The 19,305-nt window shown below is 42.3% G+C and overlaps 1 protein-coding gene and 1 long non-coding RNA gene across 15 annotated transcripts in view; both read left to right on the forward strand.

Moving 5' to 3' along the window:
* Window positions 1–19,305, forward strand: part of APBB2 (amyloid beta precursor protein binding family B member 2) — a 324,770-nt gene that overhangs the window by 193,188 nt on the left and 112,277 nt on the right. The window lies entirely within an intron of this gene.
* Window positions 25–771, forward strand: LOC123651401. The gene is made up of 2 exons (XR_006740079.1): window positions 25–142; window positions 362–771. It is a non-coding gene; the product is annotated as an uncharacterized LOC123651401 (long non-coding RNA).

Here is a 19,305-nt window from a genome sequence, read left to right on the forward strand (position 1 = left end):
CAATAAAATATATATATTTTTTAAAAAGAGTTCGAGAGCAGCCGTGAACATGGTGATACACGGCTTATTCGCCAAAGTTCACCTGCTTTCGTTTTGTGATTACTGGCCAGAAATATGGGAATTCTCATACCCTAGGACAGTGGTCGGCAAACTCATTAGTCAACAGAGCCAAATGTCAACAGTACAAAAATTGAAATTTTTTTTTGAGAGCCAAATTTTTTAAACTTAAACTTCTTCCAACACCACTTTTTCAAAATAGACTCGCCCAGGCCATGGTATTTTGTGGAAGAGCCACACTCAAGGGGTCAAAGAGCCTCATGTGGCTCACGAGCCGCAGTTTGCCAACCACGGCACTAGTAAGAAGGAACTAAAGTGCCTGAAGAAAACAAAGCACATTAAAAATAAAGAACTGGCTCAGTATAATTTGTAATTAAAGCATCACTTCCTGCTGATTATTTTGTAACTTTAAGAAATTGGCTAAACTGGGAAAGAAAGCAACTCTTTACAATTACACTGCCAAGTTCTGAAGAATGTTTTGCGCCGGTTAAGTTTCCAGTTGCTTTTAAATTTGACAGCACACCAAATATCTGAGTAATAAAAAGGATAACTTTATTATTATACTTGGTATCATATTGTTTAACACTTTACTTTGCTTTTCAAGTGAGTATATTGGCAAGCTGTGGCAAAGAATGAAAGTTTTTACTTCATAATTCCCTTAAGAGTAATAATTCCTTAGCAGACACTAATTTAATTTTGCTTCTATGCTACACACTCACACACACACACACACACACACACACACAAAAGTTTTCATGGTCATTTGATTGATGTGATTTTTGGCTTTGCTTTAAATTATTGATTATGGTTGAAAGGGGGGGGAGGGACTTTCTGATGAGAACAGCACTCTCTTTAATAGCCTCGCACAAAATCAATTTCTACCATTCTTCCTGTGCTCCTGTGGCGTACTAAAGGTTAAGAAGCTGGGAAAGAATCCCCCCCCCCAAAAAAAAAAACATGTGTCTTTATAACTTCTTATTAGCCCTTTTCTCCCCTCCATGTTTATCCCAACGATTTCCAAGGAAGGTCTTCTTATCGAATGGCTTCCTTTGTGCTTGAAAGAGCAGTGTGTAGGTGAGGTGGTGTTTGTTGTAGAGGGGCCTGTTTAGTATCCATCATGGATGACAGATTAATATAATAGATTCATGTACCACAGGCCCTGTGTGTAGAGCTCGTCTCTCGAATGAAGTAAGTCAGATCATGCATCAGTGTCTTTCAGACTGGAAGCGGGTCCGTGGCAAATGCGCCTTTCCCAGCTGCCTTGGCTCGGCTCTGCAGGACCAGGAGGTGTTGATTTCGTTTGCATGGAGAGCCCCGGGAACATGGTGTCTGGGAAAATGTGCATGGGAGAGGCGGTTTCTTTCTTCCCCACGAAACCGGATTCTACGTAGGCTAATTAACTACATTCTTGTTTCCACATGAGACGGTGGGCCTTGCTTTAAAACCGTGTGCATTGGAGGCCTGTGAAGGAGGTCAGGAAACTACTGAGACATGCAGCTCAAAAGCCTAAAGGATGCTGGTGGTAGATCAGCTGAGAGTGGGTTGCACGGTCGCAGCTAGAGACTGTAAGTAATCTCAGCTTATGGTGTTTCGTTGATTTTGGCTTGCTTCTAGATCGCCTCAGAACTTCATTTTTTTACATCTTCATCCTCATCCTCCTCCTCATCATCATCATTATGTGAGCCTGGAAGGGGAGTCATAAAAAGAGGGAAATTAGCAATTTTGAGTTGAAGCAGCTTGGAAAGAGTTGTCGCAGTTCAGGTTCTTAGCTTTCCTGTGAAGTTTTGTAAATTGTGGTCTGTGGAGCTTGAAAGTTTTCAAACAGAAACTGGAATCTGTTGTAAAGCTTCTGTTTTCTCCTTCCTGGTCATTAATTTCTTCTCTGGGTGACCTGTTAAGTTATTCCAGTAGGAAAAGTCCATGCTCAAGATGTGTGAGTCAGCAAGTTCATTCCAGCCAGTGTGTTAGTACAAGGCAAAGGAACTTCTCACTGTAATGAGATAGAAACTGGAGCTGAAGACTTCTGGTTATTACCAGGGACACTTTCTCACCCAGTTTGACTTCTATGTAGAACGCTTTCCTCAACTTTTAGGAATTACTGGTGTTCATCTTTTTACCCAGCATCACTCCAATTCAAATTAATTAATCCCAGGGTGTTATCTTTTTATTGTTTTAATACTTAGAGGTTTAATGTGATTAAACTGCAACAGAAGAAAAAAGTATTACTTTAATTTCAGAATATCTGGTGAGAAGTCTGCCTTTAATACTGGATAAGATGGCCATGATTTTTATCTTCTTTATTACTAGTTCAATATATTTAACATGAAACTCACTATAACTTAAGTAGATTTTACAAGATAATGAAATCACTACCAACCTGAAGAGACCTGTGCTGGTCAGAGTTACTACACAGCGGGCACTGTGCTCCCTGTCAGGTATATACTTACTTAGATTCTACAGTTCTTTTTATTTTATTTTATTTTATTTTATTTTATTAATCTTTTTCTACAGTTCTTTATGGGGCTGCTGAAATGGGCCTTGGTTCACTCAAGCAAAACTTGCCCCCTGTGGGTTATTTAATTATTTTTTAAAATAATTAGATAGTTTGAAGTTTTATTAATTTATCAATTGCATAAATCAAGGCTTGTTCGTTGAAGATAAAATTAAGGCAACATAGGTAAATGTAAATATACAATTTAAAATCATCTCTTCTAAATGACATGGGATTTCAAACGCGTAATACAAGAAAAGAATGTGCATGGCCCTGTCAATATTTTGATATGGATCACACGTTGACAATTTGGATATACTGCAATGAATACAATATATTATTAAAGTCTTCTCTAACTCTACTACTGAGAGATGAGAGCTGGTAAACATCATTTACGAATATCCTTTCAGATTTTGTTCTATGGCACTCTCTCTAGCTTTTCATATGATTATATATCTATTTTTTCTTCTTAATTACAGTGGAATTGCTCAACATTTATTTGGTAACTTGCCCCTTTTATTTATTGTTACATTAAATATTAGACATGCTGATAAACTTTCATGTCAGCAAATAAACGTCTATTAAGTGGTTTCAATGGCTATTCAGTAACTAGTGTGTAGAGTACCATAATTTATTTCATTAGTTCCATTATTGGATATCTAAGATTTTTTTCCCCCCAACTCATTTATTTGACAAATATTAACTTATTTCAGAGCATGGACCAGCTATGAATAGATCCATAGGAGTATGGCCCCTGCCTCATGGAGCTGATACAGCCACACAGGAGTTTTATTAGCAATCATGACAAGTGCTTGAGGGGAAAGTTCTGGTAGCTCTGAGAGTGCAGAGCCCATGGAAGGGGTGGCCTTGGGGTCCCAGAGGGCCTTCCTTAAGGAGGGGATGTTTGTAGGAAGGTTTGAAGATTGGAAAGGGTTTTGCTGTGCCAACAGGTAGAGGTAGGGATGAGTGGGCAGGGGAGATCATAAGCAAAGTCCCTGGGGTAGGTGGGGGATGGCAAGTTTGAGTTGCTGAAAGATGGCCGATATAGACGACCTAGGGAACAAGTGATGCCAGGTGAAGCCAGAGGTGTGAGCAGGTCCAGATTGTTGAGTACTTTGGTCTTCATTAGCAAGACAGTGGAAAGGCGTATGAGGGTGACATGAGACTTGTGTTTTAAGAAAATAATTGGGACTGTAGAGTGAAAAAATCAGCTGGTGGGAGTTCGTGAGCTTTATTTCATCCTTGACCTCTTTGGGTATCTAATAAAGCTTAGGGATACCTTCTAAGAATAATGTTTAAAAATCTTTAAAATAAGACATATAGGATTACAAAGGAGACCAATTACATTTAAATGTAGTTGTCAAAATATTAAACACACACATAAGATATAGTACTTTATGTGCTTCTTTATTAGCACAATAAGTAAGAATCAGTGGGCAGTCTGATAGCTACAGTAATTTCAAAGTAGGGATGACAGTAAACAAGGTATATAACAACTGTCATGTGATATGAACACATCTGTTGGTGGTAAAATCACAACAGTGTTTGGAATACTAGTATTCTCCTTATACTACTGTGGTTTGTTGCTGACATTCATGATTGAGTGAAATGGAACAATTCAGTTTGAGATGAATAAAAATAAAGCTGTGATTTCTTTTTCTCCCATCTGAGTTCACGGGCCACATGAATTCTATCCCAGACTCCTTGGGAGGGAGTCCATGGACCTGGGTTAAGAACCTGTGAGAGGAAGACAAGAGTAAAATCTGGAAGCCAGTTAGGAGATGATTGCAGTTTCCTAGGTGAGTGAGCGTGTAAGCTGAAGAAGTCATCAGGAGAGATGGAGGAGGGAAGGAGGCGGATGCGAGGGAGATGCAGTAACTAGCTATTGTAGGATTGGATTTGGGGGCCTAGTGGGAGAGGGATTTGTCAAGAGGAGCCCAAAGTAAGTGGCTTCCAAACTGGGTGCATGAGATAGGGTAGGGGTGTCAAACTCAATCAGAGAAGGGGCCAAAATCTAAAATCCAGCCTAAATCACGGGCCGAATGGTTTACTGAACAGTCATAAACTGTCATTGTGATGGAAACGCAGCGGAGTGCAGTGATGACAGCGCGGTGCGGGCCACATTGCAAGGCCTGGCGGGACGGATTTGGCCCGCGGGCCTTGTGTTTGACACATGTGAGATAGGGGATGATGGAAACCAAAGACCAGATCTTGGACATGGAACATTTAGTGTATCAAGTGACTATGTCAAATGGGCAGTTGATGTTGTCAGCTGCTCAAAGGAAGGATCTGGAGTGTAAATGGGAGAGGAACGTTCCTAGACACGGTAGCTGGAGCCCTGGGCACTGACGAGGTTGCCGAGAAGTTGAATCAGGTGAGAGGAGAAAGGGCCCAGGATCAGCCTTCAACACTGAAGGCCCAGTGGCAGGCCGTGAGATGGTTGAAGAGACTGAGGAGTGGGGAGAGGGGTTTCAGAATATGTAGGAGGCTGAGGTTTCCTGGAAGCCATTTTTAAAAGAGTGGTATCAATAGCGTTGAAAGATGCTAAGAGGTGAAGTAAAATAAGAATTGAAAAATATGCTTTGAGTTGACCAAGAGGCTGCTAATGACTAGAGGGGAGTAATTTTGGAGACGAGCCATGAGTGGAATGCAATTGGTGTAGAGATAGGACTGAGTAAGAGGTAAGAACTTGGAGAGATCCGGTGGAGATGATTCCAGTTCTAAAAGATCCAGGCAGTTCTGAAGGATAGGCTTAGGAGTCAAAATTCTCTTTCATACCCATTGCCCATTCTGCCTTTGCTCTTCTCTAGAAAGAAACTCGTGTGTGTGTGTGTGTGTGTGTGTGTGTGTGTGTAAGAGAGACAGACAAAGAGATGAGGGAGGGAGAAGGAGGAAGAGATGGGTAGATAGATATGTGGTTGTGGCTTGTTGATTTAATTTTATGTAAATGGGATCATCTCTAGGTATTCTCATAGCCCTGTATTGGGGATAGTACTGCTAGTAGCTAACACTATGTGGCCCTTACTCCATGCCTGGCAGTGTTTTTAAGCACTTTATTTATAACCTCACACCGGTCCTAGAGAAAGACAACTGTTACCATCTGCATTGACAGTGCCCGGAAATGGAGTCCCGGAGAGGTTACGGAGTTTCTCTAAGGTCACAGAGTGAGACCGTTAAACAGCAATGCAGGGATCCATGAACCACTGTCCGTCACCGCCTGGTTTACCTTGGAGGAGACATCTGTCCAGTGCCCGGTGGAGTTCGAATTGAAATACAGGAAGTCTGGTTCAAGACCCCAGGCTCAGACCGCCATCATTCTCCTGCGTAATAATTTAGAATGTATATTGCGTTTACTTTATAGTCTCTTATTGATAGGCCTTTAGGTTGCTTCTTATTTTCCCCATGACACACTAGTATTCCGTGAACATTCTCGTACATCTCATGAATATGTGCAAGTGTTTTTTCGGAATAGTTACCCAGGCAAAGAATTTTGACAGATGCTTCTGCCAAGAAGGTTGACTACTGTAAACAGCTGTGACGAAGGGTGAGTTTGTGATTCTCTTTATTTCTTTGTGTAAGGGTCTCAGCAAGAGTAGTACACTAGGTACGTGCAGCATTCACCAAGAGGGTGTAGGTTGTTGAAAAATCTAGTCAAATGTGTTTTATTATTAATTTCATATACCTCCCATAACATGAAGACTGTGATATGGCAGCATCTTTACTGCAAACAACTATTCTTTACCCAAAGGAAAGAATAAACAGCACACTGAATTCCCAGCTTTGTCTGGGCAGATTTCCTGGGCCTCTTTGCTTCTTGTTAGTGTCGTTCTGTCTCTCAGGGCCCCAGGGGTGGCACTGGAGGAACACATCACCACAGTGAGCCAGATGACATGTCTGGCCTGGACCATTTCCACAGAGCAAGGTGCTCCTGAGGGGGGTGTCGGGAACTCTGTCTCCCTGACTCCTCACGCTGCTCGCCCTCGGCTGCAGTGGAGAAGTTTGATTGGCCAGCGACCATGTATTTTACCTGACCAATGTTTGTCCTCCATTTTCTCACAAAGGAAGTCTATTATGATCCCTGAAAGGGAAAAAGAAAACTCTGAGCTCATTCAAAAATAACTGATTCTAGGCTCAGTTACATGAACTTTCAGAAGGCAACGCAGATGCTAAAGCTGCTGAGACTGGTCAGCTTCCCAGGAGGGCAGCCCCCTGTGGGTTTTGTGCATGACTACCGCCTTTATACCATTGAGAAAGCCTTCTTGTGCCTGCGACTTATGCCGAGTGACAGGCCATCCATTTTTAACCCTCACCGAGCGATCCCTTACACTGCCGCCTTCTGTCTCCAAGGACCCAGAAGAAGTTAGGAATCTGTGGGCTAGTCCACCTCCAGCATTTTAACCGGATAATTGCAGATCCAGGCTCTTCTTTGGATCATTTCATTAGCCAGTGAATTGCAAGTAAGGATGTTATTTTTCCCCCTCATGATTCAGGAATCAAAAAATCATAATAAATAGGACTCTGGATTTAGGGATACAGACTTGCTGTGGCATTGTACTTAGTCAGCTTTAGCTGTGTTATCCATTAATGAGAGAAATAATATTTACCTACCTCGTAAATGGTAGGAAGAGGATGTCTGGGAAATGTTTCTAGTTGCTAATATTTTACATTTAAACTCTGTGTTTCATTTTTGCCTTTCACCCCCCCCCCCCAATACAGTATTCAGGACATGGGTGGGAAGACAGATCACTGAAAGAACACTTTTAAACCATCTCTGCCTTTGCCTCGGTTCTTAGGAGAGAGCAAGTGGTGACATAGTTGAGAGCCGTGGCACACGACTGCCTGGGTTGGAATCCCAGCGGCACCATTTATTGGCGGTATGACCTGAAACTAGCCTCTTCACCTCGCTGTTTCTCGTTTTCCCGGCCTGTGAAAGGGGAAGTTTGGCCGATTAACTGAGTAACTTTTTTTTTTTAAGTTGCCTAGAACAGTGTCTGGCTCATGATAAGTGCTCAATAAATGTCAACGATGGTTATTATTTTTGCATTCCTGAGCGTAGGTAATGTCTTATCTGTGTCCATCCTTCTCCTCCTCCGGTCGACAGCCTGGGTCAGGCGAGGGGGGGAATGACAAAGCACAGCTCATGTTCCTAGAAGGGCCAAGGTGACGTGTCAGGGACAGTTCGCTGCTTTTCCACCTGGTGCACGTGGACAGAGAGCAGGATTTTGGCGAGTTTGGTATTTCCTCTCTGGGGAAGAGGAGGAGATATCTCTGATGGGCTGTGTCCTGGTGGGAGGAGAGGTGGGAAGGGACCTGCCCACATGGTTTTGCTCCGGTGTTTGTGTTTGTTTGCTGACGTGGGTTATTGAAGTTCATTCTGCGGGAGGAGAACAGGGGTTTTGCTTTTTTTCTCCATTGAATTGATCTTCTGTGTATCTATGGGTTTAATTATTTAAAATGAAGATTTATTTTTTGAGTGATGCGCAGAAGTGATCAATATGCATTATTTTTATGGACTCTGCCTCCTCACGACCGCAGAAATACCCACACTTACGCACTTGCAGGGAGAATATGGGTTTTTAAAAATTCATTGACTAAATATTTTCTAATCTTGGAAGAAAAAAAAAAAAGTTGCTGCCATCAGAACACGGATTATTTGAAGAGAAGGATGGCTGGAATGCAACCTCAAAGCTCATTTCTCGACTCTGGTTATCACATTTGGAGATAAGGCCTGTAAAGAGGGGATGTTATGTGGAGTGAGAGTTGTTACTGTATATGGGTGTGTGTGTGTTTGCTAGGGCTGCCATAACAAAATACCACAAACTTGGTGGCTTAAATAACAGAAAGTTATTTTCTGACAGTTCTGGAGGCTGGAAGTTCAAGACCCAGGTGGCTTCTGGGTTGGTTTCCCCTGAGACCCTTCTCCTTGGCTTGCAGATAAGCTGCCCGCTTGCCTCCTCCTCACACAGTCTATTCCCTGTGCACACACATCCCGGTCCTTCCTCTTCTTGTAAGGACATTGGACCTATTGTAACAGGACATACCCTATCAGCCTCCTTAACCTCACATACCTCTTTATAGGCCGTATCTCCAAAGGCAATCACATTTTCTTGTACTGGGAGTTCACACATCAATTTTGAAGGGACACAATTCAGTCCACAGCAATAGGTGTTACTGGAAATTGAGTGATCTTGGCAGATATTCTAAGGCAGATTCTATTTCACTGCGTGATCCGCACATGAGGAAAGCATAGTCCCAAACAGGAACGTTCCTGCTGTAGTGGGTGAATTTAAGGCTGCAACTGGGCTGAGTAGGGGCAGCCCATACATATCATCGTGGAAGCCACGCTGTCCACAGGGAGCAGAGACCACGTGTGCTCCCCGAGTGGCCACTCCATGAAGAACCTTCCTCGCCAGCCATTTCTGTGATAATTCAGTGTATCGTCAAGTTTTGCATAAACCATAAAATGCTAAATGGTCGCAGACCTCAGAGAAATGGAATTGCTTTCCTAATGTGTTTATGTATTTCTGTCACTACCAAGTCATTTTATCTTCACTGCTTAATTACCTGTACTAATGGAGGGGACTATTCAGAGGAAAACGCAGACACGGACTCATTTCCAGCTTCCTGATCTACATCAACAGGTTGTACATTCTGGATTCTAACCCTAGCTCTCCTTGCTAACCATGTCTCCACAAACAAGTTAAATGATGGGATTGGCCAAGTTATATTAATAGTTTACAAATTTAGTGTACAGATGACTCGTCGTGTAAAAAGTGTACATTCCTGAGGCCCCATCCCATGAGAGACTCTGACTCAGTAAGGCCTGACATGGGCCCAGGTCTCTGTGGTGAGGAAGCATCCCTGAGTGAACCAGGCACGGGGTCCTCCAATTCTACTTTGACAACCTGACCCGAGATCTCATAGTCATGAAAACGGATGAGATTGGGGACTGGAATAGAGTTGGGAAAAAGCCTCAGTTTGAGAAATAGTAAATTTTGGACACTTCTTAACTCCTTTTTTAAGTCCTTGCCCTCGGAGGTATACAATCTAAATTTTATTCTGTGCCCCTAGGCAGCTATCAAGTTACAAGGCCATACACACGGTCTACTAGATTGCACACAATGGAGAGGCAGCTCCAAATTTCTACTGTTTGTGATACTGTCCCAGGCTTTCCCTCTCTGGCACTACAGATCTTTGAGCTAAATGGCCGTGCTTTAACTGGCCACTCGCTGGCTCAGCCATGTCCCCTCATGGATCATACGTGGAAGTTCCTTTTTCTTACCCCCTCGGTGGAATGGCTCCTGCTCCCTCAGGCGGTTTGTACAAGAACAAATGAATTCAGAATGGATGAAGAAGAAGAAAAATAATCCTGAGGAGGCAGAGAGTGCTTTCCAGGAAGTTGTGGACCAGAGAAGGCCAGGAAAGGTCTAGCTGGTGGTGAAATGTAGAAATGGCCCTGGTTTTGCTCTCCAAACTTAGGTGTCCTGCATTACGGTAGGTTTCTATTGCTGAGTAACCAGTTAGTTACCAGAAATGCAGCGGCATAACTCCTGTAGTTTTTGGCGCTGGATTCTGCATGTAGGGCAGCTGGGTCCTCTGCTGAGGCTCCTCAAGGCTGAACTCGAGGAGTCAGCTGGGGCTGTAGTTTCATCTAGAGCACATGTGTCAAACACAAGGCCCGCGGGCCAAATCCGTCCCGCCAGGCCTTGCAATGTGGCCCGCACCGCGCTGTCATCACTGCACTCCGCTGCGTTTCCATCACAATGACAGTTTATGACTGTTCAGTAAACCATTCGGCCCGCGATTTAGGCTGGATTTTAGATTTTGGCCCCTTCTCTGATTGAGTTCGACACCCCGAATCTAGAGCATCGAGTCCTCTTCCAAGTCCCTGGTTGTTGGCAGAGTTGGGTTATGCTCAGCATCCTCATTTTCTTGCTAGCTCTTGGCCAGGCTGTAGGTGTAGAGGCTGCCCTGGGGCCTTTGTCATGTGGTGGCTGACTTCTAGGTGAGCATCTCCATAAAGGGCTCATCTGATTAGCTAAGGCTGGTCCAGGATATTCTCCTTTTTAATTAACCCAGACTCAACTGATGAGAGGCTTTAGCTAAGTCTGCAAAATCCCTTCGCTTTACAATGCAGCATCATCAGAGGCATGGTCGTCCATCGTAGTCCTCATCGGTGTCGCCCCTGCTGATGCAGAACATGTACATCAGGAGGCAGAGATCTTGGTCCATCTTAGAATAAGGCCAGAGGGGAGGGAGTCTGGGGGACTGGGTGAAAAAGGTGAAGGAATTGAGAAACACAGATTGGTAGTTACGAAGTAGTCTCAGGGGTGTAAAGTAAAGCATAGGAGATGCAGTGAATAATATTGTAATAACTAAGTATGGTACCAGGTGGATACTGGAAATATCAGGGGACCACTTTGTTAACTATATGATTGCCTAATACAGAATAATATTAAATATAAACAATAATTGGGAAAAAAAGGAATAAGGCCTACCACATGCCCAAAGATTGTTTATTATATGTTGAGCCTAAAGGTTGACTGTTAGTTGGTTAGAAGCTCTATAAAAATATTAATTTTTGCCTGGCCAGTGTTGTTCAGTGATTGAGTGTCGACCCATGAACCAGTTTGATTACTGGTCTGATTTCAGGTATGATCCCCAATAGGGGGTGTGCAGGATAAATCTCTCCCATCCTTGATGTTTCTCTCTCCCTTTCTGTCTTTGAAATCAATAAAAACATAAAGTGTTAGAGCATAAAGCTGATGAAGTCTACTGAGATTTCCCCCTAAGTGCCCAGTCTTTAAAACCCCTCCAAACAAAGGTCCAGAGTGCACTCTGCTCAATAATAAAGTTAAAAAAAAAAAAAAAAAAAAAAAAAAGCCAGTCTAGCTAACTCTTTAAAAGTTAATTTTTATGGACCTCAAATTAATTATATCAACTTCAATCTGCAACTTTTTTGAGAAATGTTGGTTAGCTGAATAAAATATTTCTAGCCTTTCCTTCTAGAATTTGTAATCACCGAGTGCGAGGAATTCCCAGAGTCCATCCCATTATCTGCATTCCTTGTGCAAATGAGGAAACTGTCTTCATGGAAGAGACTTCCCAAGGTGGTGGAGTGGCAGGAGGTTGCGAGTGCTCTGTCCGTTTCTATCTTTCCTTTTCTGTGTGTCTTTTCGTGTTTCTTTTTAAGATGAGCTCCAAGTGCTCTTATTAATCTGGGGCTCACTGACGTTAATGAACAGTTTTCTTTGTTTCCCATTATTGCCTTGGGAATTAGAACATTTTTCTTCTGATGTGTATACCAATTAGTTACTAAATGACTCGGAATCCTGGATAAAATGAGCTTTGGGTTGTTTATTTGTGTTTGTATAATCTTCATTATTTTCATGATAACTCACACAGTCAAGGAATTACATAGAGCTAATGGCGGGGATACGAACTACAGCAAGCTTTTGTTATCCAACTGCCTCACATACACAAAAAAACCATTTTTTGTGTGTGTGTGTGTGTGGTTGACAATTTGATTGATATCCATTAAGTAATTTTCCATGCTCCTCTCTCCCCATATTCATTGATACTTGGTAGTTTTTTTTTTTTAAATATTTCAACCTAAGTATAAATAGGATTGAATAATTTTACATTTCTTCTTCCAAAATAAAATCTTATGGATAGACTCGCTCGTCGCTTGAAAAGTGACTATTACCGCTGAAACCGGTTTGGCTCAGTGAATAGAGCATCTGCCTGCGGACTGAAGGGTCCTGGGTTAGATTCTGGTCAAGGGCATGTACCTGGGTTGCGGGCACGTCCCCGGTAGGGGGCGTGCAAGAGGCAGCTGATCGATGACTCTCATCGATGTTTCTAACTATCTCTTTCTCCCTTCCTCTCTGTAAAAAAAATCAATAAAATATATTTAAAAAAGAAAAAAAAAAGAAAAGTGACTGTTACCAATCGAGAATCTAGTTATTGTCCCAGTACAGAGACTGTGGGTGTGTCGAGGAGGCATAGAAGGCCCTTAGTCTGAATGCCTGGCTAAGGTAACGTGAGACATAGCCCAGTCCCGGCCGCCTGGTTTGGGGTGAAGCAATGGACTGCTTGCCAACGTGGGTCTGAGCACACTTCTCTTTAGCAGTTGTCAAGGCACGTGCACGAGCTGAATTCCCAAGGTGGAGAAATGACGTGGCCATAGCCCTCTCTTTCATCTTCTTACATCTCAGCTTGGTTGCAGGTACAGACCAGGACATCTCTTACGATCACGCGAGAAGGGCCAAACCCCTTTGCTACTTCTGCCATTCATGAAACCTGTTATCTGTGACATCACTGTGCCACACGCCCTCTTGGATTCTGGGGCCTGGGGAGTTTGTGTTTACCCTTTACCTTCTATTAAACTCATTTGTCCATGTGTTAAATCTCCATTAAAACAAAGGTGCCTTGTCCTAGCGGGTTTGGCTCAGTGTTTAGAGCTTTGCCTGCAAACTTAAGGGTTCAATTCTGGGTTGTGAGCTCAGTCCCCAGTAGGGGGCATGCAGGAGGCAGCCAATCAATGATTCCCTCTCATCATTGCTGTTTCTATCTCTTTTCCTCTCCCTTCCTCTCTGAAATCAATACAAATATATTTTAAAACAAACAAACAAAATAACAACAACAAAGGTTCCTTGGGTTTGGGATAGTGTCCCTAGTGTCCATCGGGGTACCATCTTTGTACCTATCGCATATTGTAGTAATTCTTCGTCCGTGGGACTCAGCCCTCCTGCAACAAGGAGATGTTTTAGAGTCTATGTATCTGTAAATGTAGCCAATGATAAGAGTGTGACTCTCTTTCTAGTGTATTTAGATGCTCATGAGATGAAACAAAACAAAACTTTTTTTAAAAAAGCTCACTGGCTTTGCCCTACCTGGCTTGGCTCAGTGGATAGAGCGTCAGCCTGCAAACTGAAGGGTCCCAGGTTCGATTCTGACCAAGGGCGCATGCCTGGGTTGTGGGCTCAATCGCCATTGGGGGCATGCAGGAGGCAGCCGATCAATGATTCTCTCTCATCATTGATGTTTCTATCTTTCTCTCCTTCTCCCTTCCTTTCTGAAATCAATAAAGAAATATATTTAAAAAAAATAAATAAATAAATAAATAAAATAAAAGCTCACTGGCTTTATTATAATCTGAGTCTTTTCTCAGTTGGTATTTACTAAGAATACAAGACAAGGTGCCTTCATGCTTGCATGTTGAGAGCCACTGCCCATCAGCATCTAGCAAGAGGCTTTGCGTTTTGAGGTATTGAGGATACTGTCCTCTCTGAAACCTCTGGCCCCCCGTTTCTTCTTTGAGGTTTGCAAAGAACGCTGAGGTGTTGCTCCTTTGTATCACTGGTAACAGTTTCCGTTTGTTAATTATTTGAGTGATCATCAATTCATGTCCACCACCACCCCTAGACTGCACACTCCTGGTCCGCAGGACTGTGTCTGCCTGTGACCCCGGCCTAACGGAACACGTTAGTGATCAAAGGCTCTGTGGTCACAGCTGGTAAGCGTTGTTAGGAAACTCTTTTATCCATAGACATGTGTTTTTCTGCTTTTTAAAAATTGGAATTCCTGTCGTAAGTAATGTGATTGCCAAAGGTCTCTCGTCTCCTAACCAAAGGATTAAAAGGAAAACCTTAACAAATTTTAATGTTAAAGCAAAATGTCTGCCACCTGGTGTCAGATTAAGAATTAGCATCTTGTAAAAACAGTTATACAGATCAATGGAACGGAATAGAGAGCCCATAGATAAATCCTCACTTCTCTGATCAATTCATCTATGACAAAGGAAGCAAGAACATACAATGGAGTGAAGATAGTCTCTTTAATAAATGGTATGTGAAAAACTGGGCAGATACATGCAAAAATAATAGGACCACTTTCTTATACCATATACAAAAATAAACTCAAAATAGATTAAAGACTTAAATGTAAGACCTGAGATGGTAAAACTCCTAGAAGGAAACAGAGACAATAAGCTCTCTGGCAGCGCTCTCAGCAGTTGCTTTTTGGATAAGTCTCTTCGGGCAAGGCCGATAGAAGAAAAAATAAACAAATGGGACTACATCAAACTATGAAGGTTTTGCACAGCAAGGAAGCCACCAACAAAATGAAAAGACAGACTACTGAATGGGAGAAGGTATTCACAAATGATATATCTGATGAAGGGTTAATATCCAAAATATATAAGGAACTCATACAACTTAACACCAAAAAAATAAAGAAATGAATAAAAACCTGATTGAAAAATGGGTAAAGGATCTTTGGAGAAGAGACATTTCTCCAAAGAAGACATCAGATGTTCAACAAGCATATGAAAAGATGCTCAACATCACTAATTATCAGGCAAATGCAAATCAAAGCATCAATAAATAACAACTCTTGGCAAGGATGTGGAGAAAAGGGAACCCTTGTACACTGTTGGTGGTAGGTAAATTAGTGCCATCCCTATGGAGATTCCTCAAAAAGTTAAAAATAAAGCTTTCATATGATCCAGCAATTCCACTTCTGGGTATTTACTGGAAGAAAACAAAAATGCGAAGTCAAAAAGTTATGTGCGCCTCTATGTTTATTGCAGCCTTGCTAGTAACACCAAGATATGGAAGCAAACTAGATGTCCATCAATAGATGAATGAATAAAGGTGTAAATGGGATATTAGCAATAAAAAAGAATGGAATCTTGCTATTTGCAACAACATGGATGGACCTAAAGGACATTATGCTAAGTGAAATGAGTCAGACAGAGAGAGACAAGTACCAGAGGATTTCACTTATATGTGGAATCTAAAACAAACAAACAAAGGAATAAATAAAACAACAAACTCATAGATATGGAGAACAAGCTGATGGCTATCAGGAGGTAGGTTGATAGGAGGATGGTAATTTGAAAAATACATTTTGTGGAAATAATGAAGGGGTAACTCAATCTTCTTTGGCTATCACCCCACCCCTCAAAAAGACAACTGGCATCTTGGATAATTCTGATATTGGGTGTATCCTATTATGTTTACTATTTAATTGTTACAGTAAATTATTACACATTTTACATAAAATTAAAGTAAGCAACATTCTGAATTTGATTCTCTCTTGCTACTAAGAAATTGGGATTTTTCCACTTGTATCAACATTATTGTTTTTTTCCCAGATCTATAAAACAATTTAGAATTAAACTTTAATTTTAGTAAATTTTCTATATACTGTTAATTCTGTAACCCCAAATTTTATAGAGGAAAGAAATTATAGCTTTTACGTGAAACAAAAATAGCCTTAAACATCATTCATATTTTATGAGTTTGTATAAACCTTGTAACTGATGCTAGTTTTTCTAATAATTTCAACTAAAAGAAAGGATAGAAATTTTTAAAAGCCTGAATAACTTAAATTCACTGGTTGGATAAAATAGGAATGAAAGTATTCCTGAGATTCCTTAGAATTAGAGTCAACCTAAGTTAGTTTAAATAAATAAATAAATAAATAAATAAATAAATAAATAAATAAAGGGTCTCTCTGTTTTGTAAAGAGAAAGGTTTTTATCTGGGGGAAGTAGAGTATCTTTCTTACTGCGTTCACACCCCTTACTTACCTGCAAGCTGCCTGCCTGCACTGCACAGCCTTACGGCAGTCTGTCCTCCGAACCAGCAACGTAAGGTTATAGGAGACACTGCACGGAGCCTGGAGTGGTGAAGGCTCATAAATGTTAGAAGATGAGGAATTTACTAACAGTGTGTAGCAATAATTAGCACCCAGTTATTGCGCAGGATGCTGAAGACCCATCCCTTAGATCAGTCTATTCCATTTATAGCCTCAAGAAGCTAAAATGCCATTGCAGGAGTCAGACAGCAATGAAACATATAATTAAACAAAATCAGTTGTGATCACTGCTCAACATGGAAAGCCACCCTGGCTTAGGGGGTAGGGGCAGAACTAGATCAGTGAGATGAACCTGAAACAAGGACAGAAGCCTTTGGAGAAGCCAAAAGCATAGGCCATTGTCCGTGTCCCGACCATTTTCACTTCAGTTACTGAGGAAAGCCAGGTCCTCGCTCCACGCCTTTTCCTCCAATTTAGACGCAATGGTAACACAGCTGCATGCAAACAAGGGGTTGGGTTTAGTGGTTTAGAAGGGAACTAGGTGGTGGAAGGGAGAATCAGGAGAAAAGAAATTGATAGAGACACGCCTTCCAATGTTAGCAAGGTGATAGTTTAGCATTGGAGTAGGGGTGAGGGGAGAGGCCAGGAGCCCAGACCACACTTTGGTCCGAGAGCATTCAGTCAGCAGTGATGTATGTGAAGAGTTTAAGTGTCTCGTTGTAGCAGTAGGTATTTGGAGTCATGGCCTCGAGCCACCAAACAAAGAGGTGAAATCATGCTCTGAGCACTTGAACGGAGGAGAGAAACGAACAGTGAGCTCCAGGCCCCCTGCACTGTGGGTGAGGTTTGGGCCCCTCTGAGATGTGCGTTCCCGAAGGCAGTGACCTATCTCATTCACATCTGTGTCCTCAGAACTTACCTGCGTCCAGCCCACAGCAGTGAGCTGTTCAGTAGGTGTCCTCTGATTGTGTCCGGTTAAAGAGGGGGAGGTTTCTAAGGCAGATCTTCGTGGAGGTCGTAGAATTAGATGTGCACAGAGAGGATGCACACAGCAAACCGTGCCTTCAGCATCCTGGCCTTCCGTTCTGCAGCAGGAAAAATGGGGCAGCAGGCTTCTGTTCTTTTATCACATTGCTTTGACATGATACTGTTAACTGTAATAAAACCACAACTCTCTCTTTTAATAACTCTGCCTGCCCTTCATTGACTGATTGGTGGGGTCTGTGTGAGGAGCACACATTTATTACACTGCCTGTGTGCTTGGCCATAGCAGGGTCATGTGGGGGCAGGTGGGTGAAGATTTCTCCCTGACCTCAGACAATGCGGGATGTAGAAGACATCGCGGAATACATTAGCTATTGCTGTGGTTTGAATGATGTCCTCCTAAAAGATAGGTTGCCGTTCTAACCCCTGACACCAGTGCGTGTGGCCTTATTTGGGAATAAGGTCTTGGAAATGCCATCACGTTAAGATGAGGGCCTGCTGGAGTAGGATGGGTCCTCATTCAACATGACCGGTATCCTCCTAGGGAGAAGGGGGTTGGGGCAGACACACAGGGAGATGTGTGTAGACATGGAAGCATGGATTGGAATTAGGCTGCTACAAATCAAGGAATATCTGGAGCTACCAGAAGCTGAGAAAGGCTAGCAAGGATCCTCCCCTAGAGGTTTGGAGGGAGCATAACCCCACCAGCACCTTGATTTTGGACAACATTTTTTTTAGGAGAGATACACGGCATTTATGGAAAAACCAATTATTTGGGGGAATGTAACCAGGCTTTTAGGAGAGTAGACGGGAGCTAGGATAGTTTGGTGACGGCCTGTTTGGGTGTGGACTTCTCCCAGGAGGGGGTTGATGATGGTTGAGTTCTTTGGGGAGGCTCTGCTTTTGGGCCGATTAGATATTTCAGAAACTCAGATGCTTTCAGTGCAGAGTTATTTCTGTGCCGCCGTGGCTTATTCTAGACCCTTTCATTTCACTATTTAGGAATTTCTCAAAATTAGTGGGTGGCTTAAAATACATGAAATTGGGCAGATTAACTGCATTAGGGAATTTTGCTATTTGAAAGGATGTTTGCATGAATCCCTTAGCATGGAACCACGCTGAAACAAAATAGTCTGTAATTTATCTATTTTATAACTCTGGATTTAACTTACGGGAGGTTTTGTGTGTGTTTTTCCTGAGAGCACTCCTGTTCAGTTTTAGGGATTGAAACCAAACATCTTTCTGTTTTCTCTGATTACCGTTCTCATAAAGTGATTGGTCCATAAGAAAATGCACTGAAGTTAAGCTAAAGCTTTCATGTGAGTATGAAATGATCTATCTTGCACTGTTCCCTTCCAACATCTAAGTCAGTGGTTTAGCTGGTAGACCAGCAGTTTTGGGGAATACCTTCCCTGATTTTGACGTGAAAGCAAACTACCTGCCACCTGCTGTCAGATTCAGAACCAAAAGGTATCAAAGGAGCGATACTGACTTTCCCAGATCTTCAAACCTGATCTGGTATTAAATTAGGGGCATTAACTCCTTAGCGCCTCCAAAGTACCATTACTGAAAAGAAACCAGGTCTCCTTTGATGGCCGTATAAGGAAAGCACTTCCAGGGAAAACATTGCTGAGTCCCTGAGCAGCTATGCTGTCTAGTAGCTTGGAGATGGGGGAAATGCAGAGAGAATGAAAAGCAGCTGACTTCACTCTTTTCCCACAGCAAGTGTCTGCCATTTCTGCACGATGCAGAATTTGTCCTTCGAGAGTCTCACTGCGTCCTTTATGGGGACAAGTGGAGAATTTAGCTTTTATACTTGCCAATAGTACAGAAAGCCTCCTCAGCTTCAGAATCATTGGGGGAAGTTCTTGTGAAAAGGTTAACGAAGGAAACAAAACAAAAATTAGAGAAGGCAGGTTCGCAGGGCCATGGATCTGTTTCTCTGTATATGCAGTTTGATTTTTGGATTAAAGTTTTTCCTGCCTTCTGGAGGTTGCGTCGCCTAAGGGAGAATTATGCTGACATCCCCCATCCCCAGTGTTGGGTTTTGCTGGAGCTTGTCAGTCAACAGAAATACGCTGAGCAGTAAGAAGACGTTTCATAGCCTTGAAATAGGAATTATTTTCAAAAAAGCTGGCTTGCATGTTCACCCATGCTAAGAATGCCAA

This window comes from Pipistrellus kuhlii, unplaced genomic scaffold, assembly GCF_014108245.1.
Source record: "Pipistrellus kuhlii isolate mPipKuh1 unplaced genomic scaffold, mPipKuh1.p scaffold_m20_p_1, whole genome shotgun sequence".
NCBI classification, from domain to species: Eukaryota; Metazoa; Chordata; class Mammalia; order Chiroptera; family Vespertilionidae; genus Pipistrellus; species Pipistrellus kuhlii.